We start from the raw sequence: 14,441 nt of genomic DNA, 5'->3' as shown, positions 1-14,441 counted from the left end.
CCTTCTGGACAGCTCTCACCTCCTCTGCACCCCCTGGCCAGGCCACACCTCCTCTGCACCCCCTGGATAGGCCTCATCTCCGCTCTGCACCCCACTGGACAGGCCTCACCTCCTCTGCACCCCCCTGGTACGGTTTCACCTCCTCTGCACCCCCCTGGACAAGCCTCATCTCTTGTGCACCCCCCAACCCCGGGACAGGCCTCACCTCTTCTGCAGCACCCTGTAAAGACCCCATCTCCTCACCCCCCAGCACAGGACAGGCCTTACCTACTCGGCACTCCCTGGGCAGGCCTCACCTCTTCTGCACCCCCCTGTAAAGGCCCCATCTCCTATGTACCCCACTAAACAGACCCAACCTCCTCTGCTCCCCACCTCCCCCCACAGGACAGGTCTTACTGCACTGCCTGGACAGGCCTCACCTCTTCTGCTCCCCCTCCTCTGCACCCCTCTGCACAGGCCTCATCTCCTCTGCACCCCTTGCACAGGCCTCCTGTACCCTCCTCCGCAAAAGACAGGCTTCACCTCCTCTGCACCCCCTCGACAGGCCTCATCTCCTCTGCACCCCTCAGCAAAAGACAGGCCTCACCTACTCTGCACCCATTGGACAGACCTCACCTCCTCTGCAACCTGGAAACCAAGATGACCGACAGGTGAGGAGCTCTGGCAGGGAGCTCCCAGCCACAGACTGCCTGTTTGGATCAAATCCCCAGATGCTCTCCTCCTTCCTTGGACCCAATTTGTCACCTGATGTCCGCCCTAATCTCCTGCTTGCGGACTCGAGATTCCTGATAAAAAACAGGACCAATGCTTTCTCCCGTGTACATGCCGGCCTGGAAGCAAGATGGCGACTGGACTACTCTGAAAAAGACGAGCAAGCAGACACGATCCAGTTGCTCACCGGTGAGCGGGGTGCGACCGTAGATCGGCAAACCCAGTGAGTATGCGGGCGGTAGTGAGGAGGCGGGGCGGGGGTGCCGAACTAGCGGGGGAGCAGCAACCTGTACGTCGCTTCCGCTCCCTGCCCCCCTCGAGATGAAGCAGGCCGTGGAACCTCCCGAACCCGACCAGCCACCCCGCCGCAGGCCTTTAATTAGAAAAGGCAACCGACAGCCTACAGTCAGAATTGCAGCAGCGGATTCCAGGGGCGATGACCCTCGTGAGTACCCTGAGCACTGTCTGACCTCAAGATGGCGGCCGGACTGACCTGAATCTGTCCGTCCTCGTGACCATGGCCTGTATGGACCTCAGACTGTCATTGTGAAAGGCCCCCTTGCAAGGTAGAAATCAGCCTGTGGGGAAAATTATTATTCTTGTTGAATCGAATCGTAAGGGCTTGGGGGGCTTAGATGACAGTGTTGGCATCTAGATAAGCCTTGCCTGACTTCAACATGGCTCCCAAGACGAGACATGCCTGACCTGGACTTGGCGCCCGCCGAACAGTAGATGAGCAACATGCAGGAGTAAAGCTACTGTAAGATGGCAACCAAGCTGCATATCCTTTCCTACCATACCATCCTCATCATCTCCAACCCTCCCCAACCCCACCCTGTTTCTGGACTCAAGACTTTTCGGTCACTTCACGATCTTCAGTCTAAATCCGGTGGAACCTGAACCACATGGCCGATTCCTGGTGGAGCTGCTGGACACCTGGCTGAACGATGGCAAGAATTTCCTGCTCTGTAAATATGTAATATATAATCGTCTAAGCCTAATCACTGTTAAAATATAATCCTGAGTGAATTTGCTATTTGTATATTTATATAACTCTAACCACTAGTATATGTAGTAGACCTTTGTACTTACTATCATTTCTATGTGATTTTAGAATGTATCTGTTTGTATCTCTTCCTTGTGTGACTTTACAACTTGTACATTTGCAATTTTCCCCTCCTTTCACTCCACTAGTATATTTGCAAAAAGAATTCTGTTTGTATCTCTTATGTAACTCATGTCCTTATGTAACGCAACTGGTTCTTTTGTAAAGCGCTGTGACACCTTCGGGTAATGTTCGCGCTATATAAAATCGCATTAAATAAAATAAATAAAAATAAAACCCCTGGGCAAGCCTCACCATTGCACCCTCTCCGCCTAGTATACTCTGCATCTCACCATCCACTCCTGACTTAGGGGTGCCCTGCCAGTGGCCCTACCTTGGGGGGTCCCGGCCCTGCCTCCTTGTCACCCATGCCTGCCATCCACTATGCCCCATTACCACCACTCCCTGACCTCCCAGGAAACCCCTCTCCATCGAACACCGAAGCTCCCCCTAGGATCCTCCCTTCTCGGCTACCCAGCCCCACCATCTCACTTCCAGCATTCACCAGAAGCGTCCCCAAACCCTTAACCTCCGGACACCGGCCCCCTGTAACCCCTGCTAGGGATCTCAATACTGATTTGGAAACGCCTCACTTGGCCCAGAACCCGGGTCGAGTTAACCCCTCCGCCAGGCTGCTTTTTCCCTCTGGCGAAATCGCTCCCACCCGCCTGGCCCCTTGCCCACAAGACCCCTGTTCACATAGGGACACGGACCAACCTAACCCCCCTCTCTCCACCACAATAGCACATCGGCTTCCAGCCCTCAGCCCACCTAAACCCGCCTCGAGGCCATCGGAAAATACCGTCAGAACGGCTCAGTATTTCCCTATAGCTCACCTGCCAACAGTCCTCACCCCGCCTGATCACACCGCTAGGTTACCTGAACATACCATCAAAACCGCGCCCAGGCAACAGGCCTCAGGCCTTCCAGAACTCACCTCTCTTTACGATATTGATATTCTCCACCGCAGATCCTCAGAGTTAACACTGAGCATCCACAAATCGATTCTGGACCTAAAGCACCTCCTTCACATCACCGAACTCACCTTCTCCAAACTATGGCTCTCACAGACTGAGACTCACATCCCCTTCACGAAGCCCCTCCTTCACCCTCTACCTCTATCTCAAAGACACCTACGCCCTCGCAAGCAACCCTGCCTCCTCTCTGAAGAGGAAATTCTTGCTCTCCTTTACACCTATAAACCCTCCCCTGGCATGATCAATCCCTCAGAACTCACGGAGGAAGAAGTAGTTGACCTCCTACGTAGCTACGACTCTGCCTTCATAGCCCCATGCCCTTTAGACCCAGAAGGAGAACACCCTATCTGCACGGTTGCAACCAACCCTAACAGAGCTGCTACCCGCCGCGTCCGAGGGGTGGTAAATAGCAATCTAGCTATAGTCCCTACCTCTGCCTCTACTGTCGACACCCACTCCTACCCCTCCCTAGCCGGCCTCCTAATAAACTGCCGGTCAGCGGTAAAGCATGCATCCGATGTCGCCGACCTCATCATGAAACATAAATCGGATATTGCGATCCTGACTGAATCTTGGCTCAAGCATTCCTCATCACCCTACCTTGACCTCTTAGTCCCGCCCAACTATAGCAACGTAAGGTTGGACAGACACTCAAAGAAAAAGGGGGGTGGCATTGCCTGTATCTACCGCTCCAACCTTCTTGTTACAGAACTGCCGGTGGACCCCACGGACTCTTGCGAATACCTCGCACTCGCTATCTCCAACAACACCTCGCAGCTGTGCAAACTGCACATTTTTTACCACCCCCTGGCAAAAATGACTGCTTTACGGACCTCCTCATGAAAATCCTCACTGCTAAGGTGTCCCCAAGCTCCAACGACATTTTTCTTGGTGACTTTAACTTGCATTGGAACGATCCTAAAGATCCTCAGGTCAATGCAATCAGAGACCTCTTGGCCGATCTAGCCCTTACCCAAGCCTGCTCCCTCCCCACGCACGCGAAAGGTGCCACCCTCGACTGGATTATTGCTAAGAAATCAGCGGTCAAACTTATCTCCATTGATCCTTGTGATTGGTCTGACCACCACGCCATCACCTTCCTCCTGCCCAGCACTCGCAAACCATGGGCCCCCCAACCTGTGATTCCCAAACGATGGGTCAGGGACACCAAGAACCTCGACCACGAGAAATTGGCAGCCCGTTGTGAGTCTGACCTCCCCCCCCCTCCACAGTGCACAGCGGTCACAAACCTGGCGGACCACTACTCCTCCACCATATCCGACATTCTTGATGACCTGGCACCGCTAACACTAAAAAGAACACAGATCAAAGACAGAAACCCCTGGTTCAGTGGATCCCTCAACAAGGAGAGGAGATCCCTGCGACAGTCTGAACGAATCTGGAAAAAACACCCATCTGCAGCACATCTAAATCTCCTTCACCAGGCCAGAAATGCCTACAACAAGAAAATACTCAACACAAAAAAAGAATTCTTCAGAACTGAACTGGAAAATGGGAAAAATAGGCCCCGCAAGCTGTTCGACCTGGTCAAACACCAATCCAACAAATTAGTAAAAACTGCCAAAGAAATACCGAAACCCTTAATATCAAGTGAGGAATTCTCTTCCTTCTTCTGTGACAAAATCGCGGCCCTAAGAAATGAGCTTAAATCTGCAACCCACCACCAAAATCAAAATCAGCCAGCTCCACCTTCTCTCTCTGTGTTGTCCACCCAAACCTCACACAAAAACCTAGCACACTGGTCCAATTTTAATCTATATGACGATCAATCTATCTCGAAAGTTCTTGCCTCCCTTAAACCGAATAATCACTTTAACGATCCTCTGCCCTCGAACTGCCTAGCTGCCGCCTCCAAGGCCATCATCCCTTCCTAGACCTCAATAATCAACGCCTCCCTCCTACAGGGCTCAATTCCTGACTCGCTCAAGGCGGGTCAAGTTGTCCCCATCCTAAAAAAACCTACGCTGGACTCTGCCTCCGCCGAGAATTATAGACCCATTTCCAACAGCCCTCTCCTTGCCAAAGTTCTGGAAAAATGTGTGCAACAGCAGCTAAGCCATCACATCAACAACTTTCACCTGCTAGATGACTTTCAATCAGGCTTCAGACCGGGACACAGCACAGAAACCACCCTCCTCCACATTGTTGATGATGCTCTCCAAGCCCTAGATCTAGGCAAAACCTGTCTCCTAATCCTTCTAGACCTCTCTTCCGCCTTTCATACGGTGAACCACGAAATTCTCCTTGAACGCCTCAAACTCAGGATGGGGTTGGAGGGCACCGTCCTCGAGTGGTTTAGATCCTTCCTCCAAAACCGCTCACAAAGAGTCCTCATCAATGGCGATCTATCCGCCCCATCTCCAGTTTCCGTGGGAGTCCCCCAAGGATCAACCCTATCCCCTACCCTTTTCAACCTTTATCTTAAACCTCTCACCCAGGTTCTTCGTGCCGCCAACATCTCCTACTTTATGTATGCCGACGATACACAGGTCTACATAAAAATCTCTTCCCCTCAGGACATTCTCTCCCTAAACAAGGCACTGAAGCTAACTGTCCATTGGCTCACTGCCAACCAGCTTAAACTCAACCCAAACAAAACCGAATTCCTTCTGATATCCCCACCCAAACCTAATCCAGACATCCAGGAATGGATCAAGACAATCACGGCACTAAACTGCCCTCCTACCATTGTTGACTCGGCAAAATCCCTGGGAATAACCTTTGACGGCAGCTTGAATATGCACAGCCATATAAACGCGATGGCCAAAACGGCTAGATTCCACTTGAGCTACCTAAGAAACCTAAAACCCTTCCTCGATAGGTCCGACCTTAAAATGGCAACTCAGGCCCTTGTCATCTCCAGACTTGAATATGGATGCTCTACTCTCGCAGGGCTACCCAAGAACTCTCTGGCCCCACTAAAAGCCTGCCTCAACTCCGCTGCCAGACTCATAACGGGGTCAAAAGAATTTGACCTCATCTCTCCCCACCTCAAAGCTCTGAACCGGCTTCCCCTGGAGGCCAGAATACAATTTAAACTGGCCTGCATAACTCACAAAGCTCTGTACGCGAACTCACCGACATTTCTTGCACAAAAACTCGTGATATCCGGACAGGCCAGAAATTCCCGATTTGCCAAAAACCTGCTGTTGCAGCCAGCACACTTACGGAAGAAAAAAACCTACAATCGAGCCTTCTCTGGAGCCGCTCCAAGAATCTGGAACTCTCTCCCACCCTCCGTTAGAAGACTCCTGTCCTTGGCACACTTTAAGAAGGAGACCAAAACTTTCTTAATGGGAAAAGACCTCATCTAGCGAACTCTTTACAAGCACCTCATAGACCTGCCTCTTGTACCTTATAACTGCCTGCTCTAATTTTTTATCCCAAATGTAGCGTCGACCGCAGCTAGGATGCACCTCGTGGATTGGAAACCTTTTTATTGGTACTCTGCATGCTTCACTTTTTCTCCCTCATGTAGCTTGGACTTTAAATTAAACTGAATGCTCCCCGGTATCCCTTTCTCTCCCAGTGTGATCCCTCCCATCCTTACGTCTTATTCCCCCCCTTCAATCCTGTAAACCGCTCTGATACCCTCGCGGGTCTGGTTCGCGCTATATAAAACTGTAAAATAAATAAATGTGCCCCCCCCCCCATCTCCCTCTGGTCAGGCCTCACCTCCTCTTCACCCCTGGACAGGCCTCTCCGGGGTGCTGCAGCGACTTCTCACGGGAGGTCTCGGTGAAGGATTTTGATTAAGGACACAGGAGCCTAGACCTAAGTTTATGAAACCCCCATACAGCGCTTCTCTGGCTCCGCAAATGCCCTGAGCCTGGGTGCGCTATGCACAGGCCCCGAGGAGAGACACTGCTCCCTGCCGAGAGGCGCCGGATGTAGGACTGTGGCTCGGACCAGAGTGCGCTTTCATGCCACACACCAGATACGAAGCGCTACACACGAGGCACGTAATCACTCCGAATAAGGAAAATTACAGAAATGTCCTGATCCGTAATCCATTTGGCATCTTTCAGCCCTGACACTGCACCGCTTTACTAATGTCTGTACCTTTACGGGGTATTATACTGTGTGTATCTCGTCTTGTACATAACTTGTGGTAATAAATGGTTACTACGAGTCGCCCTGGCTCCCTCAGGCCTCGTTCACGCTTTATACTCATCCTAAAATAAAATACAAAATGCAATCCTTCGCTGGCCGCGCATGCATTCCATATTCTTTTATTTCATATTTTCTTCTTTGTGTTTCTCGTGGGTTGCTTCCTGTCTCTCTTCTCGCGCTGCAGGCTGCAGCATCAGAGAAGGGCCAGTGACGTAAGTAGGCTTCAATCCGGAAATGTAGAAGGACATGTTTACTCAAGGATTCACACACCACCCACTACCGGAAGTGACTCAGCTGTCAGGAATCCGCGAGCAGCAGGGATATTCAATTGTGTACATGTATTACAACACATCACGTCATGTCATTACATCACAGTACTACATCACCTTAGCCCCGAAAAAACACAATTAATGAGATGTAAAAACGACAGCATGAATGAACAATAGAGCATACAAATAACTACATATCTGTGGAACAAAAGCGAATACAACCCTTAAATGAAATTGCCATGGAATTGCAACCTGTCAGCGATAACAAGAGGGAGGGAGCATGGAATGCATTTATACATCATAAAACCATTGACTCTCTGAGGTCTTCTCACCTCACATGACCTTGTACCTGCAGCTAAGGCATGACTGGCAGGAGCTCTCTGTACCTGCCTCTCTCAGATTGGTTATCTCTGACCCCTGTCACGGTGTCACCTGTGGGTCGAATCCATTGAGCCCAATCCAAGTCAATACTAGAGCAGCTCTTACTACTGATGATGCTGGCTTGCTGCTGGGACAGTTTCACTAAAGGCCAGATCTACGAAGCCATTTAGCATTTCTTAACAGATCAAATCGCTATTTCGGGCCGTTAAAAATGCTAAATGGGTTCGGAGGTCACACTACTCTGGCAAGACCTTCGCATTGCAATTGCAGTGGAGCAGATAACGGAGGCAGAGATCCGAGTGTCAGGTGTAGAGGACTCTGTCGCCTACTTGCAGTTAACAGTAACTAAGCTCACATCCATTACGAAGAACTTACAGCTCGAGTCGAGTAGAAGATGCTGAAGGCAGAGCACACCGTAATAACTTCGCTTTGTGGGATTTCCAGACGGCTGTGAGGGTTCCTCGATGGAGCAATTCCTTAACTGATGGATTCGCAAGTGGGTGCCACCAGGAACCCTCTCCTATTTTGTTGTCGAAAGGGCCCATAGAGCGCTTATCTGTCGCTCCCCTTGGGGCACAAGGCCCCGTCCAGTCATAGCTAAACTCCTAAATTATATGGATAGAGATACCATCCTTAAGCATGCTCACCTTCAAAGGAAACTGGCTTACCAATCAGACACCATCATGGTTTTTCTGGATTATTTTGCAGCATTCTACAACATCAGCTCCAGTCCTTTTAGGCCGCCAATCGACACCTGCAGGAGATAAACATCTGTTATATGCTCCAGTTCCCTGCAAGACTTATATTTCTGTACCAATCGCAGTCACTCTTCTTTGATACCCCAGAAGAAGTACTCAAATGGGTGGATGAACGGGTCCATGTGATGCCCCACACCTCTCCATGTATTGACACCAATTCTTCCCAAAGTGACAGACGGGCCAAGATCACCACGACCCAACCCACCCGACGCAACAGGTTTCGTTCTGCCTGGCAGAGCTCCCAGCATCCAACGGAGGCATCGGCTACAGAAAGAGGATCCCGGAGCACCCAAACGTCTGGTGCTAATTCTTCTACGTGATACTGGGCCGTATGTATATTATCATTCAACAGCACACGTTTTAATCCCACGTGTGTATCATATGTTTGGTGGCGTGTAATACCATGGGCAGATACACTTACCTCCTCGTTTTGAGTAGTTACTGTTACTAGAGGGGATCCACTGGAAAATGCCAAGGTGGATCCCCCGTTGGGATCTGCTGTGGACTCTTTTTGTGACAGATGCTTCATGTTTTCGAAGTATGGGGAGGGGGGTGTTTGGGTCTTCTGGGTTTGATCAATATGTAGTTATGTTTATTTGGCAATTTACTATGTTATTGTTGTCCTTTCTTTTCGTATTTTTCTTTTTCTCCTTTCATTGTCCACCTGCTGCTTGCCACCTGCCACACTCTCCACATGGACATTATTACACACCACCGATATGGGTTCCCCACCACATATATGCCCCGTAGGCCACATACATCAAGTTTCTGGAATGTGAAGGGCCTGTTGGCTAAGGTCAAACGATGGGCTTTCCTGAAACAGGCCAAGAGATTGAGTTCCGATATCCTGTTATTACAAGAGACTCATATTGTTCGGAATACATTTCCATGCCTCACACATTGGGGGTACACCCAGGCCTTCCAATGAGGGTTTACCCAGGGCTCTCGGGCACAAGTATCTTGAATCGATGGACAGTTCCATTCATGATAATAGATACACAGCAGTCACTGTGATCCATCATGGCGAACCTCTTACGGTACTGAGCATATACACGCCCCCTCCTCGCTGGCATTCCTTTGTTGAGCTATTGACGGGGCTCTGGAGCGGTTTGCCCGACAGGTTCATAATTCTGGGGGGGACTGGACCAGGGTTGCAGCTGTAGACCTAGATAGATGGTGTGCCCTCAGCGATGGGATTGACACCCCTGTCCTCCTTCCCCTCTACTTTAAATTCGTGGATGTGTGGAGAGCGCTCCACCCCACTCCCGGGGCTATGGGCTATACCGTCTTTTCATCAGCTCATCGTTTCTCCTCCCGAGTTTTTAGTCCCCCCATCACTATTAACAGAGAGTGACAACCATTATGGTACTCCCCAGAGGTTTGTCGGATCATTCCCATGCGGCCCTGGATGTTCGTGTGGGTCCCCGACACCAGATGTTTTGCTGGTGTATGTCCCCATGGCCTGAATATCATAAACACAGAGAAAGTTCCATTGAAGGATACTTTGCACAAAACCTCAATTTAGTTACATCCCCCCAGACGCTCTGGAAGGCCCTGAAGTCCATGATTAGAGGGATAAACATTAGCTACTGCGTGGCAAAGCAGCATCATAGACTACGCCAACTAAACGATCTGGAGACAGATATCTTGGACCTAGACATAAGGGGCCACCAATTTGACGGCCAATGTCCCCATCGACAGCCTCGACTGGCTTAACAACAATACTAATAGATGAAGCAAAACGTGCCTGGAGAGAGTTTAGGCAGTTGTTTCTTAGACTGTGCCAAGGTGTTCACAAGATACCCCCTTCCTTCCTATGTTCATGGACAAATCAGGTGTCTTACTCATGGACCCTGAATAGATAGTCGGTAAATTTGCCTCTCATTTCAGGGACTTCTACACTGAGAAAGAGGTGGTGTCCGTTGCTCACATAGAAGTTTCTTGAGACGCTCCATCTCCAGTCCCTTCCCAACACGACTCGCGAATCACTAGACACAAAGGTTACGAAGGAAGAACTTGCTACTGCAGTGGCTGACATGGGCTCTGGCAAAGCGCCCTGACCAAATATGGTACCCTGCGAATTCTTTAAAGCTTACAAACCCAAACTCCAAGATCACCTTTTAGAAACGATTTTGTCTGCCTCCGATGCAACACTTATGCCACAGGAATGGTGTCACGCCAAAATCGTAGTCTTCCCTAAACCCGGATGCCCCCCAGACAATCTCATGTAATATCGCCCTATTTCCGTATTAAACCTAAAAGGCAAAATCTTAGGTAAAGTGCTTGCAAATAGATTCAGTACACATATCCCAGATCTGGTACATTCGTATCAGTCGGGTTTTATGCCCCACCGAGCTACTCGCCACAATATTTGCTGAGTATGTAATGCAATTGCAATGGCCGACAGGTTGGGTGAGTTAACAATGTTCCTTTTGGCTGACATCGATAAGGCCTTCAACTCAGTCAGCTGGATATGCCTATTTAGGGGAACAACCTTTACAACGCAACTTTTACAACGCACTACCTTTACAACGCATTTTTTACAACGCATAATCCATTACAACGCATGACATTACAACGCATACCATTACAACGCATTTTTAAAAACTACCTTTACAACGCATTCCATTACAACGCATACTACCATTACAACGCATACCATTACAACGCATAATATTACACTACACTATCCAACACTTACCCTACTGTTGCACCCCCTGGAGTTAGAATAGTAATTTTTACCCCTATACTATCCAACACTTACCCTACTGATGCACCCCCTGGAGTTAGAATAGTAATTTTTACTCCTATACTATCCAACACTTACCCTACTGATGCACCCCCTGGAGTTAGAATAGTAATTTTTACCCCTATACTATCCAACACTTACCCTACTGATGCACCCCCTGGAGTTAGAATAGTAATTTTTACCCCTATACTATCCAACACTTACCCTACTGATGCACCCCCTGGAGTTAGAATAGTAATTTTTACCCCTATACTATCCAACACTTACCCTACTGATGCACCCCCTGGAGTTAGAATAGTAATTTTTACCCCTATACTATCCAACACTTACCCTACTGATGCACCCCCTGGAGTCAGAATAGTAATTTTTACCCCTATACTATCCAACACTTACCCTACTGATGCACCCCCTGGAGTTAGAATAGTAATTTTTACCCCTATACTATCCAACACTTACTTACTTACTTTGGAGTTAGAATAGTAATTTTTACCCCTATACTATGTAATAATTACCTTAAATGTAATTTAATATTATGCGTTGTAATGGTATGCGTTGTAAAGGTAGTATGCGTTGTAATGGTAATGCGTTGTAAAGGTATTTTTTTAAAATGCGTTGTAGTGTCCTGCGTTGTAATGTCATGCGTTGTAATGGATTATGCGTTGTAAAAAATGCGTTGTAAGTGCATGCGTTGTAAAAGTGTGCGTTGTAACGTCATACATCCGCCTATTTATCCTACTCTAATGCCTTAATTTTGGCCAACAATTTCTTTCTTATCTTCTCTTATTACTGACTTAACGACATCCATACAGATTGTGGGGGCTCGGTCATACCTATTCTCTATGCAACGGGGGGCACAACAGGGTTGCCCCCTGTCCCCCATGTTATTTGGTCTTATCATAGAACCATTGGCAGTTTGGGTGAGGACAAATACACTGGTCCGGGGCAGCTGTTTGATAGATCGCATTGCATTGTCTGCTGATGATGTCCTTTTCTTTCATACTTCGCCAGCCATGAGAAGCCCCAGATTGCTCCAGACCCATCACTCCTTCTGTGAAGCCTCTGGTTTAAAGATCAACACCTCAAAATCCAGCTTTATACGTGGGGCCATAGACCCCATGATCTCTGTTGAGCCTTCAGATTGAAAACTGCCATTCAAAGGTTTAAATATTTAGGCGCCTATATATCCCCAGATGGCACAGCAGCACGGAATACCAATATCGAACCGGTCTTTACCCGCCTCAAGGAGGATATCAGGATTTAGTTGGTTCTTCCACTGTCACTATTAAGCCGATCGGCAATCTTCAAAATGGTCTCCCTCCCTAAATTTTTATACCAAATACAGAATTTCCCATTCATGATCCCTCAGCAGTGGTTTCGTAAGATGAATTCCCTTCTTAATACTTTCCTTTGGGATGGTGGCACCCCGCATTGCCCTAGCCAAGTGTTTCCAGTCCATATATTTCTGACGTAAAGCGACAGTGGATTTAGAGTAAAATTATTTTGCATCCTGTAGGAGAGTAGGGTCTGCAATCCTATGATCACCCAGATTTTTTGCTTTTTGCTTCATTGGTTTACGACTTTCCCTGGCTGTGGGCCTGCCAATCAGACCCACAGCCTAGCTGTTCTCCCTCGAAATTAACACACATGTACATTAGGTGCATCCACTAATTGGAACTGGGCCGCCTTATCAGTCCCTGTATCAGCATACCACAGGTATCCAGGGCATCGGTGTACTCAGGGCCTACCAGGGGCTGCAGCATGTATTATGCCACCCCTGGATGGCCACCCAAATCTGACGCAACTGGCTGCACGACAGCTGGGGCAAGGTGGTGTAATCACCCGTTGCGGTAGGTGTAGTATTCCTATACCTAACCCTAAAATGGACGCATGGATTCCTGTCAGTCACTCCTATGGCAGGCCTTATCAATCCTGAAGGCAGAGTGCTGGGAATCATGTGGGATGGTGCTCTGGCGCGAGCTGAGCCCGTCGACGGCTTGCGGAACCAAGTCCTAATAGCCGTTCCATGGTGACGCGGGCCAACTACCTTTAAATGCATTATAATCCTCGCGGTTATTTGCTAACTTTGGCATCGCATCACCCACACATGTCGAGTAAGGTGTCATACGAATTGGAATACGAACCCCTCGCCAATTCTGGCGACGGGGTTAGCATTCCACCCTTCTAGAGGGACACGACATGGAAGTAACCTTGAACCCCGGTTAAAGTTGACTCAAGCCTCAGCATCACAAAATGGATGCTGCCACCAGACACAAGTCTGACCTCCTGCTGCTGGGAGACCTTCCAGCGAGGGGAGCTTGGACAAAGGGTTTCCTGTCGAGGGCGGTGTTAGCACCATCCCAGACAGGGTTTGTGTATCCCAGGTAGGCAGGGCTGAAAGGAAGGTGATTGCCAGTGGCACCCCGGTGCTCACTGTGCATAGCCCGGCTCAAACCAGTTTCGGGGGCACACCAGCCCCTGAGCTGGGGCGAAGCCGGACAAAGGATAGGGGTGTAACCACCCCCCTCCTGGTCCCACCCATAGGTAGGACCTAGTCACGGGCCAGCCCCTTTTCCTAGAATAAAGGTGGGAGCGGGTCCCCTTCCCAAATTGGATAATTCTGAATCTTGAACTACTTTCCACGAAAGGAACTCTTGACTTTTTCCGAAGACTCTCCCTTGTGGCTAAGGAGTAGCCACCCTGCACCAGCAGGCACCACCTAAGCGCTTGCGGTTTGCTGTACGTCTCTCCTACGGAACAAGACTGCCCAGCTCGACGAGACCCGGGTTCCCTGCCATCTCTGACCTCTACCTACATCGTCAGCCCAGCTGAGATTCGTAGGTGCGACGAGACCTGCAGGACCGGCCATCTTCAGAACCTGCACGACGCTTATCTAGCACGCCCACCGAGGGACCCTCGAGTGAGTGCACCTAGGGTTTGAGAAGCCCTAACCCTGAGCGGCTCCAGCACCGAAGTCTGCCTCCCCAGCATCCACGAGATCTACGTGGGGGGCCCTTCTGCTCCTTGCTGCTCACCGCGTTGTCCGACCACTCGCCGACCGGCTGGTGGCCCTCTTCACGACGCATCACGACAGTTTCATCACTGGTCTGGTTGCCCCAGACTGGCCCTTGCTCCCCTTCAACAGAGGAGTACCTCGGACCCTCCTGGTCCACTCCAGACGCCATCCTGACTCCACCGCGTGGGTTTGCCACTGCCAAGATCCGCTGCCCCATTCCTGGGCCCAGCATCATCGACAGCAGACACCTTCGTGGGACAGCTCGCCCTCCATCCTGGTCGCCGCCGCACCTCCTGGTCCGAGGAACAGCCGAGTCCGACGTCACCCATTCACCTGGTCGAGGT

General features: G+C 49.7%; 1 protein-coding gene across 6 annotated transcripts in view; it reads right to left on the bottom strand.

Moving 5' to 3' along the window:
- The window catches only part of LOC146847629 (uncharacterized), a 39,410-nt gene extending 32,733 nt beyond the window's left edge, over positions 1-6,677 (bottom strand). For 3 of the 6 annotated variants that reach the window (XR_014981135.1, XM_085651765.1, XM_085651764.1), the window contains exon 1: positions 6,490-6,625. The gene's annotated coding sequence lies outside the window, so the exon portion shown is untranslated. Of the gene's footprint in view, positions 1-6,489 lie in introns of all 6 variants that reach the window. The other 3 variants (XM_085651763.1, XM_085651766.1, XM_085651767.1) reach the window with 2 other exon arrangements.
- Positions 6,678-14,441: the final 7,764 nt, after the last annotated feature.

The sequence above is a fragment of the Triturus cristatus genome, chromosome 4_1, assembly GCF_964204655.1.
Source record: "Triturus cristatus chromosome 4_1, aTriCri1.1, whole genome shotgun sequence".
Classification (NCBI taxonomy): Eukaryota; Metazoa; Chordata; class Amphibia; order Caudata; family Salamandridae; genus Triturus; species Triturus cristatus.
The sequence above is the reverse complement of the archived record's forward strand: the minus strand, read 5'-3'. Positions and strand labels throughout refer to the sequence as shown.